The sequence below is a fragment of the Solea solea genome, chromosome 14 (assembly GCF_958295425.1).
Source record: "Solea solea chromosome 14, fSolSol10.1, whole genome shotgun sequence".
In the NCBI taxonomy this organism is placed as follows: Eukaryota; Metazoa; Chordata; class Actinopteri; order Pleuronectiformes; family Soleidae; genus Solea; species Solea solea.
The window spans coordinates 1,520,514-1,528,957 of NC_081147.1; positions in this window are offsets into that span (position 1 = coordinate 1,520,514).

Consider the following 8,444-nt stretch of genomic DNA (forward strand, 5'->3'; position numbering starts at 1 on the left):
TGAGGGTTTCATTTGAGTCAAACCACTGTACAGTAGTTGGTTTAAAAAAAGACACAGGACGGGACACTTTTGGAATAAAATGTATTCCATCGTTACATTGGCGTATTTTGGAGATCCTGAACTTCAAACCAAGGACTTTTGGAAATTCCGGACAACGTTTTGAAGGCTGGAAGCTGCTGTCTGTGATGTTGACGATAGTTTTTTAGTTCCCTGTCCGTTCCCGAAATTTCCTCAACAGATTTTGACGAAATTTCACTGACGGCAGCTCAAAAACAATGTCATTCACTGGCCACGAGCTTCCAAAGATCTGTTTGCTGTAGAAAACCTTTTATTAAACTCCGACTTCCACCTCTAGTTTCACGAAAAGCTAGACTTTCTCGAGCTGACAGCTAGCTAGACTGCCAAATTGTCCACAATTACAAAAACTTTGACGACAACCCGTCTTTAATTTCCTAGATTTGACGTAGCGTGGTCTCCATAGACAATCAGAGCATTAGCCACTGGGAAGTAGTTGTAGTCGCTGGTACTGTACGTGTCGTCACTTCCTGTCACACCAACCATGACCGGTCAAATGTGGGTTCCACATTAAGCACTTGATTAATAAGTGGCTTTTCATTTATTTCTTGCAACAATTTATGCATTTTCTTTTTCTTCTTCTTTCCACATGAATGCAAGTGCCAGGCTACGTCTTGGTTTTTATTTACGTGCTGCCATTTTATTTGAATGCAAACAAAAATGTGATCTTAGCTAACCTTTCTCATATTCTGACCATCGAGACCAAAGAAATACTGGTGAGATACAGTATCTTTCTATTTCTTTCGTCCCTGCCGAATCTTGCGACACACTCATGCCTCCTGACGTGGTTTTTTTCTCGTACGTGTGGCGATTGTATGTAGACGAGGCGACGGACGCGGCCGCCCTGTTCAGCGTGTGCATGCATCCCAAAACTAAATGTGTCTGAAATAAGATTAGATCCTAGGAAAAACTGGCCCGTGAGCTAATTTAGATGATAATCATAGCGTCCTGCATCTCTTAATCCAGTTAAATAAACATAGTGATTTGTTCTATAGCATTTACGTAAACGTGCTGTTTAATGGAAACGATCTCTATTTAGTGAAACCACCTTAATGTGTGCGGAGCAAGTGAGTTCCAGTCACCTCAGAAGTCCAAAATCGTCAACCTGGTGCGTTCCAGTTTCTACAGAACTTCACAGAGTGGATAACAGTGGTTATAGTTAGCATTAATGCTTGGTTAGCTAACAAGCTAGGTAATGGGAATGGAGTTGTGAGCAGGATTTCTACTGCGTACACTATAATACCTAAAATGGTGGCTGCTCGGCTCCAGAATTGTTACTTAGCATTTAGCATATTTTAAATATCTTACAAAAGGTTTCAGTTGTAGCTCGTGGAACTGGGATCACCGTCACAGCAGAGTTAATTTTGTGATATTTTATACATATATACATATACATTTATACATAGCTACACAATCACAGAGAGAACAGTTTACAAACGTTCTTTTGGACACAACAAGTGACACTCAACCTAGTTCAACTCCAAGCTAACTAGCAAGCTACCCTAGCTTATTTGATACACACGTTTTTGCTCTTTAATACATTAAAACACTGAAAGAACTGGAATTACCTGAATGAATTGAGTTGTAGTTTCATAAGCCAGAAAATAATAATGTTAGCATTACAGCTCATTCGGAAGCTAATCTAATTTATAGTGTACTACATACATTAAAAAATACCTTGGAAACACGTACAAAGGCATTAGTAGGAAGACACTGTGTATGACTTCAAAAATTTAAAATCAAACGTGCTAAAAAAACTGGAGAATTACGAGTTCTGAGTGCGACTGGAACTCACCATGTATCGATATAACAAAGCATGTTGGTTATTGCGAAAACAAATTTAGTGGCTTTTTTCCCATGAGTTTGTAACTTAAAAAACCACTAACGATGAAGTTGTCATTATTATCATTTTGATTTTCCTTCTCTTTCTTTTCTAACTCAGATAGGACTTTTCACTAGACAAAGCCATATTGTTTAGATTGCAATAATTAAAATGACAAAAAAAGAGAATATTGAAGCATTGAAAGTTACTCGTCTCATGTTTTCTGTTCTTCAAAAAAAAGAAAGAAGATATCTGCATATTTGTTTGAAAATCCTGTATACTAATGTATACGCAAGAGGAAATGTACGTAGAAAAAAAAAGAAGAAGCCATTGTTCTAACTGTCTGAGTGTATTTACATGTACTGTATGTGTGTATGTTTATATGTGTGCGTCTTTCTACGTGTCCGTGGTGTGGGACCATGTCGGTGATTCATATAGTCCTCGTTTATACGACGTAAATGTGTCTTTGAACTCTTTTGTGCACAGGCAGAAACTCGGGCCACTCCCTGGTTGTGCCATGTCTGAGAAAAAAAACAAAAAAACAAACAAAAAAAATACTTAAAACATTCCTTTGAAAATATTGAGCATGCAGATGTTTGGTAGAGGAGGAGAAAATACCAAATTTATATATATATATATTTAAAAAAAAGAAGAATCTTTCCTGTTTCTGTCTGAGTTTCCGGGCAACAGAATATGTGTGTACGTCCAGAAAAGGCAATGTGGGCTCGTCGGGTGTTAGGTGGTCTTTGTTGTCTGAATGGAGTGGATGGAGTTTGATGACCGTGATCACACCGGAATTTGGTCGTACAGTTGCTAGGTGTCGTTACAAGAAACCAAAACACGAATGAGCAATGAGTGGATTAGCAACATAATCTCTGTCAGCGAGGGACATGATTTAGGGGCTGGAATTCCTCTTGTTTCTGTTTCTTAGGCCTCCTTTACACCTGGTATTAACATGCGTCTCCGGTGTTCACATCAAGATCTGATTGCTATCCGATCACGCTAATCCCCCCACTTAAGCCACCTCCCCTTCTTCTTCTGCAAAGTTTTCCGGCAGCAACAACAACAGCGCTAGCTACACCTGAAGTCCTGCTATTGTATGGTCTTCATAGGAGACTGTGCAGTTTTGTCGCCGCTTTCATGTTAGCCGTGCTCACAACCAACAACGTATTTCCTCTCACGTAGTTGTAGTTTGGCAGATCGGATAACAATCTGTCCTCGGGCTACCTGATTGAAATCCGATCACAGAAAACGGCAGGTGTAAAGGGGGTCTTAATTTGAGCAGACGTAGGGGACATTCAGATATAGCGTCATATTTTGGCTACCAATGAATCACTCTATATGTAGATGACGACACGGTCTTCGTTTCCAAAAATGAAGCCAAAAGATCCCAAATATGGGCAGTTCCATCTTATATCTGTGATTGATTATATTCAACAAATTCAGTCCAAGAACGTCCAATATTGTGGTTTATGATCTTTACTGCATTCAGCCACCAGAGGGCGTGACTGTCTCTTGTCTTTGTTGGACATTTACAATTTGAGCTACAGACCTGTCTTGTGCAGACTAAACCAACAGAACTTTAAATCGTCCTTTGTGATCACAGCGTGAAAACATTAACTCCGAAATCATTGGTGGCTTTTAAATAGAAATCGGGAGACGTGCAATTTAAAGAAAGAAAACAAAATGCTTAAATTTAAAAATTCTAAAAGTATTTTTTTTTAATTTTAATGTAAATTAAATCATGCAAGTTTTCATGTTTCTAATTTAGGGAAGAGTGACCTGCAGAGAGATTTATTTTAGTGTGTCATCCACATAGAACCGAACATTTGCAGTGTAGAAAGACATGGTTCTAGGTGTTAGACACGCGGTTTTAAAATCACCTTGATTCATTTAGTACATCAACACAAATATTTACAAGGTTCCTAATGGAATAAGCTTATTCAAGGTCTGTATCCTCCCCCTGCAGGCAGACAGGAGAAAACTGGGGGGGTATAAATCCTGAACCAGGCGTAACTTCATGGAAACTAGAGCCATACATCCTCTGTATTTAAAATAGTCTCTCAGCAGGACTCGTCTCGAGGCGTCACGGCATGTGAGCGGCCTTAGAAAAGGGCTATAACCACGTCATCTGTGTGTGAGGTCAGTGCTGAATCGTGTGTGTCATCTGTGTCTCGTCTCGTTCTGATTCTCTCCGGTTGCATGAGATACTTCAGTGTTCGTAGAGCGACGGTGGTTTTCTCACTTTAGATACAGTCTCAGACTTGGTTTGATCAAGACAGTGATAATGATGATGGTGTGTTTAGGGGGTGATAAACTGTTATCTCTAGTTAAGTAAGCGAAGCAGACGTTAGTTATTGAGTAACTTTGGTGCGACTTTTCAAGTCACAAAATGGTGCGTTTGTAAGAAAGACCAAGACCAGACCAAAGTAGGGCAACACCAAAATGAGTCCTACATGGCCCGTCTTGGTCTAAGTCCTTAAAAGTCTTGGTTCTGTCGGTGTAATCTTAACTACAGGTGTAGAATATAGTAGTATAGAAAAAGGCCACAAAGACATTTAACAGCTCCGTCACATCTTGATTAGCTGGATTATCAAAAACATCTTCTGTTGTCAGGAAACCCTGGAAACGTTTTTTTCCGAGATCCGAGAAACAGGTGTGGCTCGGAACCGCTGCCGCTGTTCATCAACCCTTGATGGTGATTTTTCTTATGATATTATTACAGTTGAGACACAAAAGAATCGACAGAGGCAGCGTGACAAGTATACGCCAAGATGTTTACTTATAATGACATGAAAATGCAAAGAGTGTTTGAGACGGAGAGAATATTTTAGGTCCTGTTCAGACCTGATGCTCAGATCTGGAGTCAAAGGAATTTCCGGTATTACGACTTTAATTCCAGGTCTGAACTGGAAATTTTAAAAACTTCCCTTTAAACTTTATTGTTTATGTTTTTTCGGGACGCAGTGAGTGACGATGCTATAACGTTAACATACAAACATTTACCCAACGTAACTGCCAATGCTGAAACCTGCCAGAAATGAAGCGTTTTACGGCCGAGGACTTCGAGTTACAAAGCTCGCTGCGTCGCCACGGTAACTTTTCTTGCAGCGGAAGTCATGAGCACAATTTTCTCTGAAAACATTCCAGTTCCACTACAGTACGCTCCAAAAATGTTAACGTTCTGGCATCGGAAGAAGTCGACACTTTTGAGTAAATGATAAAAATTAAAGGGGTAAGAAACATTAGCACCACAGATACTGAGGTCAGAAACCTGGCGGGGTCCCTTTAATTCGGCCACATGTGCCGGTCATCGCGCTCGGTGACGCTCACACATTTACCGATGATGTGACCGTGTTCGGGTCACTGCATTAGCTCCCTCCAGTGGTCAGTGGTGGAGTAGCGGTATGAAGAAGTATATAAAAAAACAAATAAAGGGAATGTTTCTTTTCATTCTTTAAATTCCTTTAACTGAATCGAGACGGTTCTTTCTTTTTTCATTCAGGGTCAAACTAATTTCAGGGTGCAGAGGTGAAGAATGTAAATTATAATTTTTATTGTTATTATGTTTGCAATTTCTTTTCCCTTAATGCATGTCATATACTCTATGTGGAGCCCAATCACTGTAAAACTGTCTCATCGATAGAACCGAATCATTCTTTTTTCAAATTTAATGCATTATACTAATAAAAAAAAGGTTTAGAAAAAAAGTACCTGTGTATTTATTCGGTGTCATTTTTTTTATTATTTTAATCCCACAAAGAACTTGAAATTTGGCTATTTAAATTTTAATAACGAGAATTAATATTTTACATCATTTTATGCAACTTTTACTTCTCACTATTAAAAAGAATGTGCCAATAGGGTCGGCAAATTTTACCTGGCCAGAATTCTCAAAACTTGCCTTCAGACTGTAATTTGTCCCGAGGAAAAAATGGTCAAAAATGTGTTGATTTGGATGAATTTATGAATTTATACCTTAGAATTTTTTATACTTGCGCACACACACACCATTGTGTTGCCTGTTACTGGTAATTGAAGCTTAAAGTCAGCTGTAATATCACATTAAGACATTGCTAACTTTCTATTGTACCAACTAGCTAGTTAGCTAGATACCCTCGATATAAACATAGAAAAGTAGCTGATTTAAAACAAAGTATATTAATAACAGAAAATCAATGAATTGCTATGTTTGGTTAATTGTATAATGCTAAGGCCCTCCAATAAACTTGTTTACATAAAATCTTGCTTTAAGTTAGCAAGCTACTCATAGTACCAGGCAGCTGGTCAGCTATTGTATCAGTTAGCTCAGACATTTTCAATTTTTCTTGAAATTTGAGCATTTTTCTCATATTTTACTTTCTTGAAAACTATTTTTTTTTGCAGTGTACTGTAGCTTATACCTTATATTTGCGCGCACACACACAAATCCAAATTATCTTCACAAACTGTTGCTGCATTTGAAAAAGGTTTTGTTAGATTAACAACTTCTACGCAACGTAATTATTTTGAATTCACCACATTGATCAGGTCATAAAAACTTAATTCTCTTACTTTTCTTCGTTATGTAAACCATCCCAAATACAATCTTCACTCACACTGTCATGTTTTTCTGTGAAATAAATAATATATATACATCTATATAGATATATACAATTATGTATATTCTGATGTCTGAAAAGTCAAACCTGTTTCTCTGCTGCCATTTTTTAACTGATGATAAATAACCGGCAGTGATGTCACGCTTTTACAGTCGTGTTAATCCTAAATGAAAGACTCACAGTGTGTGTGTGTGTGTGTGTGTGTGTGTGTGTGTGTGTGTGTGTTCTCTTGTTCAGAGTCTTTTGAATGACAGAGGTTCAGTGAGTAAAAACCCAACATGAGGCAGATTAGCTGCTCGTTTCAGCTCACACTCACATTTAATGAGGAAACTGTAAATGCCGACGACAGACGTTCTATAATAGTGTGTGTGTGTGTGTGTGTCCGTCCTATACACACTGTGTATTCCAGAGAAGGTTGAATCATATTTTCACCATGTTTCAACAAACACCCCTGAGGGAGAAAATCACATTTTCATTGCATGTGTGTTTTTCCTTCCTGAAAAAAAACCCAGAATACATGAAAACCTGTTTTTTTTTTCATTTTATCACTGACAAGTTTATTTTTATCTTCTTGTGTGATAAATTCATTTTAAAATACCCTTATTTTATTTATATAGTTATTGTTTTACTTTCGGCTTCTCCCTCTCTAGGGGTCGCCATGGTTACACATTAATACCAGTAATAATCAGACAGAAGAATTGATTCTGTTATAATATTGTGTAGTGTATAGTGTATTGGTCTTTTAAATCAAAAATAACGTTAGATTATTCTTCCAACAGGAAACACAAAGGTTTATCTCAAACTGGAGTCACAGATTAACTGACTATATGATACAAAATTGTCTTTTATTACTAAAAATACAACACAAAACGACCTGCTAGTTGCTAGCAAGCCAGCTACTAGTTGCCAGAAGATAAGAAGCTAGCAGCAGTATGCTAGGAAACTTGCTGCTAGTTGCTAGAAGATACTTGCTGCAGTTTTCTAAGAAACTAGCTGGTATTTGCTAAGATGCTAAGAAACTAGCTGGTATTTGCTGACATTAAGAAAGTAGCTGATAGTTGCTAAGACACTAAGAAACTAGCTGCTAGTTGCTAGAAGATACTTGCTGCAGTTTTCTAAGAAACTAGCTGGTATTTGCTAAGATGCTAAGAAACTAGCTGGTATTTTTCTAAGATGCTAAAAAACTAGCTGCTCGTTGCTGACACTAAGAAATTAGCTGCTAGTTCCTAAAACACTAAGAACTAGCTGCTAGTTGCTAAAACACCAAGAAACTAGCTGGTCATTGCTAAGAACCTAGCTGTTAGTTTCTAAAACACTAAGAAACTAGCTGGTAATTGCTAAGAAACTAGCTGCTAGTTTCTAAAACACTAAGAATCTAGCTGGTAATTGCTAAGAAACTGGCTGCTAGTTTCTAAAACACTAAGAAACTAGCTGGTAATTGCTAAGAAACTAGGTGCTAGTTGCTAAGACACTAAGAAACTAGTTGCTAGTTGCCAGTTGCCAGAAGATCCTAGCTGCAGTTTTCTAAGAAACTAGCTGGTATTTGCTAAGATGCTAAGAAACTAGCTGGTATTTGCTGACATTAAGAAACTAGCTGGTATTTTCATCAGATGCTAAAAAACTAGCTGCTTGTTGCTGACACTAAGAAATTAGCTGCTAGTTCCTAAAACACTAAGAACTAGCTGCTAGTTGCTAAAACACCAAGAAACTAGCTGGTCATTGCTAAGAAACTAGCTGTTAGTTTCTAAAACACTAAGAAACTAGCTGGTAATTGCTAAGAAACTAGCTGCTAGTTTCTAAAACACTAAGAAACTAGCTGGTAATTGCTAAGAAATTAGCTGCTAGTTCCTAAAACACTAAGAACTAGCTGCTAGTTGCTAAAACACCAAGAAACTAGCTGGTCATTGCTAAGAAACTAGCTGTTAGTTTCTAAAACACTAAGAAAC